General features: G+C 34.3%; 1 non-coding gene across 1 annotated transcript; it reads left to right on the forward strand.

Annotated features, from left to right (window-relative positions):
* Positions 1-8556: 8556 nt before the first annotated feature.
* Positions 8557-8663, forward strand: LOC139903509 (small nucleolar RNA R71). The gene has a single exon (XR_011778324.1). It is a non-coding gene; the product is annotated as a small nucleolar RNA R71 (small nucleolar RNA).
* Positions 8664-8960: the final 297 nt, after the last annotated feature.

Genomic DNA, 8960 nt, shown 5'->3' on the forward strand with positions numbered 1-8960 from the left:
GTTTAAGGCTTCAAATCATGACAAATAGCATCAATCTAGGTTATACATGCATAATATACTAACAATTTAACTCTAATTACACTGAAAATTATCAAAATCAAATTAGGTAAAACTTAGCTCAAGAACACTAAAATTCGAATTTAAAGAGTTTTAAGGGTGAAATCTTCACCTTCCTGCCTCCCCATCTGAATATAGGCATGATTATAGCGGATTATTGCAAGAAATTTGGTTGATTTTGGTGAAAAAATAAAGATTTTTGGGGTGTTTTTTAGAGTGTTTCCGTGTTTGTGTGTGTGTGTGTTGTGATAAGGCAGAACAGCTCGCTGACCTTTTTGATTATGTCCAGTTTTTCTAGGCCATGCGATCGCATGGATTTACAGTGTAAACCCCATGCGATCGTATGGGGTCTGGTATTTTTTTTTTTTTATAAAAATCTTTAACTTATAAAACAAATAATTAAATTAATTTTTAAAAATTTGTTTCTTTTAAGAATGAGGGCATTTCGGATCGTTGTCCTAGTTCGTCCCTCGACAAAATTTTATAAATTTGTCATTTTAAAGCGTTGTTTTAAAAGCAAAGATTTTTGGATTTTTTTAAATATTTTTGGCATATTTTAGATCTACAAGATTAAAAATAATGATAATAAAAGTTCTCGTCCCGCCCTCGGGTAAAGCAATTTCGGTTCCATGACCTAGTCTTCAACTTACGATGAATTTTAGAAATTATATTTTAACTTAATGAAATAAAGTACATTTTTGTTTTTAAATTCACACCAAACTTAAATTTAAAATGCATAAAATTAAAAATTCATATTAATATTATTAATATTTTTATACATTAATTTTACAAACTTATATTGAAAATATTAATTTTTAAAATATTCAAAAACTTAAATATATTGATTTTAAAAATTTACAATAATAATTTAATATTTATATATTAATTCTAAAAACAAGATAAAAATAAAATTAAAAATCTTTTTGGTCTTTTATCCCATTTTAATCAATCAAATATTAACAAAAATATACGTCCCTCTTTTGGGTAAAGTAATTTCGGCTATATTACCTAGTTTTACTCCTGACGAATTTCTGAAATATTTTGGATTGATTGATTAAAGATATTTATACCTTATGAATAAACGGTAAATTTCGCAGTGATGTAATAAATTTTTGTATAATATCAATAATTTCGGTTTCGCATACCTAATTTTATTGAATATCAATTTAATACTTTATAGCGAACGATTCAGTGTTTATTATCAAAAGGTTAAAAACAATGAAAATAAAATAAAAAAATAAAAACTGTACATACTTACCTGTGAGAAAGAATTCTCAGAGACCTGCTTTAGCCGACTCATAGGAGAGTCGTGTGATTTTGTTCTCCATAGCTACGTAAGCGTAACCTCGATTCTTCAATAACTTTTCTTTTAAACATATAAATGGTCCTTCTTTGCATAGAGTAACAAATTCGGTATTTGAATATGTTTGATTTTTCGAACATTTACCTTCGTGTGACCATTTTCCGCATTTATGACATCTTTCAAGGTGTCGTGCTCTTCTTTTTGTTGCGGATTTTGATTTTCCTTTACCAAAATGTATCTTATTATGATTGTTCCTGAGTTCTCTCCTCACTTCGTCCATTTTGCCTCTTATGAATGATACCAGTTCACTCGGGAAGATGTTAGTATTACGTTTAGTAATCAAAGCGTGTAGTAGTAGACCATGGTTCAAATCAAAGGAATTCTTCATCTCGTAAAACCTAAAAAAAATTAAAAATTCAGAATTGAGGGAGAAGACTAGTTCTTTAGGGTCTGCTAGGGAAAGACCATTCGGATTCCATTCTCGAGAACTACACGAAAACAGAAAATCTAACTCTAACAAAAATATATATTATCCTTAAAAAGACTTGATTCTCCCCACACTTAGTTAGATGTGGTGTCGAAATTGTGATTAACTTCATTGTCAACTTCCATCGGACCATGTATGTAATATTTAACTCTGTGACCATTAACTTTAAATTCAATCCCATTTGAATTTATTAATTCTATTGTTCCATATGGGAAAACTCTTTTGACTATGAATGGTCCAGACCATCTAGATTTCAATTTTCCAGGAAATAGCTTGAATCGTGAATTGAAAAGAAGGACTCTGTCTCCTTCCTTAAATTCTTTTGAACTTCTGATTCTTTTATCATGCCATTTCTTCGTTCTTTCTTTATAGATTAACGAATTTTCATATGCTTCATGTCTTAACTATTCTAATTCATTTAATTGACTTAATCCTAGACGTCCGACTTCATGCAAATCAAGATTACATGTCTTCAAAGCCCAAAATGCTTTGTGCTCAATTTCTACTGGAAGGTGACATGCTTTTCCGTAAACGAGTCTAAAAGGTGTGGTTCCATTTGGAGTTTTGTAGGCTGTTCTAAAATCCCATAGTGCATCCTCCAATTTCATGGACCATTCCTTTATATTTGATCCTACGGTTTTCTCTAGAATACGTTTTAATGCTCGGTTGGTATTTTCAACTTGTCCACTTGTTTGAGGATGATAAGCGGTTGAGATTTTATGAGTTACTCCATATCTTTTGAGAACTTTCTCAAGTTGATTATTACAAAAATGAGTACCCGATCACTTATTAAAGCTTTCGGTGTTTCAAACCTTGCAAAAAGACGTTTTAAGAAGTTGACTCGTGCATCGTTAGTTGGGAGAGCTTGTGCTCGTCCATTTAGATACATAATCAATGGCAACGAGAATGTATAGATTATTATGAGATTTTGGAAATGGACCCATAAAGTCAATACCCCAAACGTCAAATACTTCACATACTTGAATGATATTTTGTGGTATTTCATCACGTTGACTTATTTTTTAGGCCCTTTGATATGCATCACAGGATTTACAAAGAAGGTGCACGTCTTTGAAAATTGTAGGCCAATAAAATCCAGCATCGTAGACTTTTCTTGCTGTAAGTTGAGGCCCATAATGCCCTCCTGTTGGTCCTGTGTGACAATGGTTTAAGATTTAACTAGCTTCATCCCCGAATACACATCGGCAGATTATTCCATTGGGACAACTTTTAAACAAATGTGGATCTTTCCAAAAATAGTGTTTTATATCACTAAAAAATTTCTTTCGTTTTTGGTACGACAACCCTTTTTCAAGGAATCCACATACTAAGTAGTTTGCATAGTCTGCAAACCATGGAATTTCATTATAATCGATCTTCAAAAGATATTCATCAGGAAAGTTATCTTGTATGGCCGATTCATTTAGAACTTCTAATTCGGGATTTTCAAGACGAGAAAGATGATCAGCTGCGAGATTTTCTGCTCCCTTTTTGTCTCGTATTTCAATATCGAACTCTTGTAAGAGTAAGATCCAACGGATTAATCGTGGTTTGGCATCTTGTTTTGAAAATAGGTATCTAAGAGCAGAATGGTCAGTATAGACCACCGTTTTTGCTAGAACGAGATATGAACGAAATTTGTCAAAAGCAAAGACAATAGCAAGGAGTTCTTTTTCAGTAGTTGTGTAGTTCGTTTGTGCTCCTTGTAACGTCTTACTAGCGTAATAAATAGGTTGAAATCATTTTTCAATCCTTTGTCCTAAAACGGCTCTCATTGTAAAATCACTTGCATCGCATATAAGTTCAAATGGTAGATTCCAATTTGGAGTTATCATGATCGGCGCATTAGTGAGTTTTTCTTTAAGAATATTAAAAGATTTGATGCATGATGTGCCAAAAGTGGTATATGAATTGTTGTATGGAAAATACCGGTTTTAAAGATTACACACACTAACGGGCAGTGTACCCGATCGTGTAGTAGTATAGATAATGGTAAAATCCGTGTATCGTTCCAAGGACAGTTATATGTGCAAATTAAGATTGTATAAACTAAATTGTGATTAAGCTAAAATAAATGAAATCAAACAAGTACAAGATATTGAGTTGCCCTTTAACGATGGGCAAATCAATAAAGGAATAAGTTTAAAGACAATATTTTTGGTATTTTAGGTTTATGAAGATGAAAGATAGTTTTTATATCAAATTTAACAAATATGCTCGTCTAGACTTTTTACCCTCGATTGTTGATTGTTGTTTTAGGATTAAGACCGGATTGATTGACTATGCACGAGAACTAATTAATCGGTTTACCAAGAGTAGTCTTGCGCAAACACTCAAACGGGATTACACAACGCAAGTGATGTTCTTGTCATCTAAGACCTCCTATTTGTAATCAACTAATTCAACTAGTCTAAAGACTTGAAGAATGATCAAGTCAATGGTGTATTGATCATGATCAACTCCTATGTCAACTAATGGTTTAGCTTAGTTCATTCCCTTGGTCCGGTTAAATGTTCAATTCACCCAACCCAAGTAATCAATCAAGTGTGGTAATAAGATCCCTATAAACGTCACTAGATAAGACAAATTACTAACACCGATTAGTTATATGGAATCGAGTAATGAAAATATGGATAACAGAATCTAGGGAATTGATCATTCTCCTAGACAACTACATATATCAATTAAGCTATCCGAAAGTATCTACAAGAGTCGTTCTTACATTCCTATATAGATTAACCGTTTGAACGCAACTTACCCCTTTTGGTAAAAGACGGGCAAACACTTGTCACTAGGTGCAAATCAATATACTAAATCAGCAAGATGGTGTTTCTTAGTTGAACAAGTATACTAACTAATTGAATCGAAAAGATTAAACTTAACAAGAATGGTTCTTGTATTCAAACATCAAACTATCATACTTAAGAACAATCAATCAACTAAAGTAACAATCAACATCTCGGTTATTAATCTAGACAAGCATAAAAAGAACTAGCTAACAATCATATTTAAAGACAATAACAAACTGGAAATAAAGATAGAATTCATTGTGATAACAAGAATCGACCTTTGATATGAATCTTGGATGATGATCCTGATGATTCTTGAATCCGGATTGAAATGATGGATTAGGTGATCCTGGATTACTCCAAGGATCACCTTGAATCGTAACCTCTGCCTCTAAAAATGACTGTGTAATGGTGTCTGAAGAATGAAGCTGGAAAGGGGCTTAAAAAGGAAGAATATAGCTGGAAAAGCCAGCGTGCGCGGCGCGCACAAAAGTAGGTGCGCGGGGCGCACTAGCCACCTACCACCTTTTACTTTACAGCTCGATTACACGTCTCAGATCTACTTTACAGACGAAAAAGGGGATCGTGCACGGAGGACGTGCGCGGTGCGCACTGTAGTGATCGGCGCGCTCTGTTGAACTTGCGCGGGGCGCTCTCTGGTTTCCATTTTACTTAAATGTTCTGATCAAATGTTGGAGTGCGTGGTGGTGTGCGCGGTCAGTGCGCGGCGCGCACTGTAGCTTTCAGTTTTCTGTTTCTTCGTTTCTTGTTCTGGTTTTGATCTTTGAGTTGTTTCATTCATTATCTTCAACATTTCTTCAAGTATACAATGATTCTATGCTTAATTACAATACAACGGAATATAAATGGATATATTATAAATTCGTATGAAATAAAGGACGATATGACTTGATATTGCGACTAATGATATGTCTATTTTGAGCAATATCAATGCATTCATCCGAAAAGATGAATGGAGCATCCTTTTCTAGGAGTTTATTCATAGGAGTGGCAATTTTAGAAAAATCTTTTATGAAACGTCGGTAAAAACCGGCATGCCCTAGAAAACTCCTAACTCCTCTAACATTGGTGGGATGTGGAAGTTTAGCAATTACATCTACTTTAGCTCTATCCACTTCAATTCCTTTCTTTGAAATTTTATGACCAAGAACGATGCCTTCTTTAACCATGAAATGGCATTTCTCCCAATTAAGAACTAGATTTGATTGTTCGCATCTAATAAGCATTCGTTCAAGATTAACTAGACATGATTCAAAAGTATCACCGAAGACTGAAAAGTCATCCATGAATACTTCCATGCATTCTTCTATCATGTCGTGAAAAATTGCCATCATGCACCTTTGAAAGGTTGCAGGGGCGTTGCAAAGTCCATATGGCATGCGTTTGTAAGCAAAAGTACCATAAGGGCACATGAACATGGTTTTCTCTTGGTCCTCGGGTGCTATTGGAATTTGAAAATATCCGTAAAAACCGTCAAGAAAACAATAGTAACTATTTCCGGTTAACCTTTCCAACATTTGATCAATGAAAGGTAATGGAAAGTGATCTTTTCTGGTGGCGTCATTTAATTTTCTATAATCAATACAGACTCGCCATCCCGTTACAGTCCTAGTAGGAATAAACTCATTTTTTTCATTTGTGATGACAGTCATGCCACCTTTCTTAGGTACACATTGAACTGGGCTTACCCATGGACTATCAGAGATTGGATAAATTAAACCTGCATCTAGCAGTTTAATAGTTTCTTTCTTAACAACATCTTGCATATTAGGATTTAGTCTTCGTTGGCGTTGCACATAGGTTTTATGACCTTCTTCCATAAGGATTTTATGTGTGCAATACGAATGACTTATTCCTTTAATATCATGAATCTTTCATGCAATAGCTGGTTTATGAGCTTTTAGCACAGAAATGAGTTGAGATTTTTCATTTTCCGTAAGAGAAGACGATATTATTACAGGTAATTCAGATTCACCATGTAAATAAGCGTATTCCAAATGGTTTGGAAGTGGCTTTAATTCTAATGTCGGTGGTTCTTCTATCGATGATTTGTATCGATATCTGTCTTCCTCTTTTAGCATTTGAATTTCTTCTATTGTTGGTTCGTAATCATTAGCCATGAGTGTGGCTAATATTTTAGCTTCATCAATTGATTCAGTTCCTTCTCCTAAAGAACATTCTCATGTTCCTTGTAATTCTAGAAATTCTTCTAACAATTCTGCATGTGAATCTATAGTTTGAATATAATAACACGTATCATCTGCAGATTGCGGTTGTTGCATGGCTCTATCAACAGAAAAGGTAACACTCTCGTCCTCTATACTTAGGGTCAATTTCTTACCGAACACGTCTATTATTGCTTTAGCCGTGTTTAAGAATGGTCTTCCTAATATAAGAGGAACTCGAGAATCTTCTTTCATGTCCAGAATAACAAAATCTACTGGAAATACTAAAGTACCAACTTTAACTAGCATGTTCTCCATTATCCCTCTAGGATATTTTACTGATCGATCTGCTATTTGTATGCTTATTCGTGTTGGTTTTAATTCTCCAAGGTCTAGTTTAGCGTTTAGTGAATACGTCATTAAATTTATACTAGCACCTAAGTCTGCCAATGCTTCTATTGAACTAAGACTACCCAGAAAACATGGAATTGTGAAACTTCCTGGATCTGATAATTTTTCTGGTAGTTTATTCAACAGTACTGCAGAACAATTAGCATTCATAGTAACAGCCGAGAGTTCTTCCATTTTCTTTCTATTTGTGATTAGATCTTTCAGAAATTTAGCATATCTTGGTATTCCTGATATCACATCAATGAAAGGAAGATTGACATTTATTTGTTTAAACATATCCAAGAATTTGGATTGCTCGGCTTCAAGTCTTTCTTTTCTCATTTTACTAGGGTAAGGAAGTGGTGGTTGGTATGGTTTAACATAAGGCTTTTCCTTAACTGTAGTCTCTTCATTAATCTTTTCAACTACCGGTTCTGTTTCCTTCTCTTATTCAGATTGTGGTTCTTGTGGAGTCGGAATAGTGTCATCATAAATTTCAGGTATTTCAGGTAGTTTAAGTGTAATACCACTTCTCGTGGTAATGGATTTAACTGTTTCATTCCGGGGGTTAGCATTTGTATCGCTAGGTAGACTCCCCGGTTTTCTTTCACCTATCAACCTTGCTAGGTTACTTAATTCTTGTTCCAGATTTTGAATAGAAGCTTGTTGATTTCTAAATGCTTGAGCATTTTGTTCATTCGTTTGTTTCTGAGATGTGAAAAACTGCGTTTGAGATTCAACTAGCTTCGACATCATATCTTCTAAATTTGACTTTTTATCATCGGTTTGTGGTGGTTTATTTTGAAAAATAGGTCTTTGCTGATTGTAAGTATTATTGGATACTTGTTGATTGCTATGACCTTATTGGTTGTTGTATGGAACATTTCGGTTATAATTCTGATTGTAGTTTGGTCTTGGCGGTTGATAATTACTTTGATAATTATTTCCAGGCCTTTGGTTCATGTATGAAACATTCTCTCTTTGTTCCATTGTTTGTTCAATACTGAGACAATCTTTTGTCAAATGTGGTCCTCCACACTGCTCACAACTAATTCGTATTGCGTGAATATCTTTAGTCATCTTTTCATTCATCTCTCAAAAGCATCTAACTTTGCGGAAATGGAATCAAAGTCATGGCTAGAATCGGCTCTAGCCGCTTTAGATGATCTAACGATGTCTTTTTCTTGGTGCCACTCATGTGAGTGGGAAGCAGTATTATCAATAATTTTGTAAGCTTCAGTTGCGGTTTTCTTCATAATGGAACCACCAGCTGCTATGTCGATGTCTTTTCGTGTAGTAATGTCGCATCCTTGGTAGAATATTTGTACTATTTGATAAGTGTCTAAACCATGTTGAGGACATCCTCTTAACAACTTTCCAAATCTTGTCCATGCCTCATATAGAGTTTCATTTGACTTTTGCGTAAACGTAACAATTTCTCCTTGAAGTCTCACGGCTTTAGATGCCGGAAAGAATTGTTTATGAAAATTTTCAACTAAGACATCCCATGTATCAATCGCCCCTTCAGATAACGATTCTAACCAATCTTTGGCTTCTCCCTTTAAAGTCCAGGAAAATAACATGAGATATATCTGTTCATCCTCAACTTCTCTGATTTTAAATAGAGTACAGATCCTATTAAAGGTTCGAAGATGTTCGTTTGGATCTTCCTTCGACGCACCACTAAATTGGCATTGATTAGTTACCATGTGTAGGATTTGTCATTTGATTTCATAATCTGGTGCATT

Source organism: Rutidosis leptorrhynchoides, chromosome 3 (assembly GCF_046630445.1).
Source record: "Rutidosis leptorrhynchoides isolate AG116_Rl617_1_P2 chromosome 3, CSIRO_AGI_Rlap_v1, whole genome shotgun sequence".
In the NCBI taxonomy this organism is placed as follows: domain Eukaryota; kingdom Viridiplantae; phylum Streptophyta; class Magnoliopsida; order Asterales; family Asteraceae; genus Rutidosis; species Rutidosis leptorrhynchoides.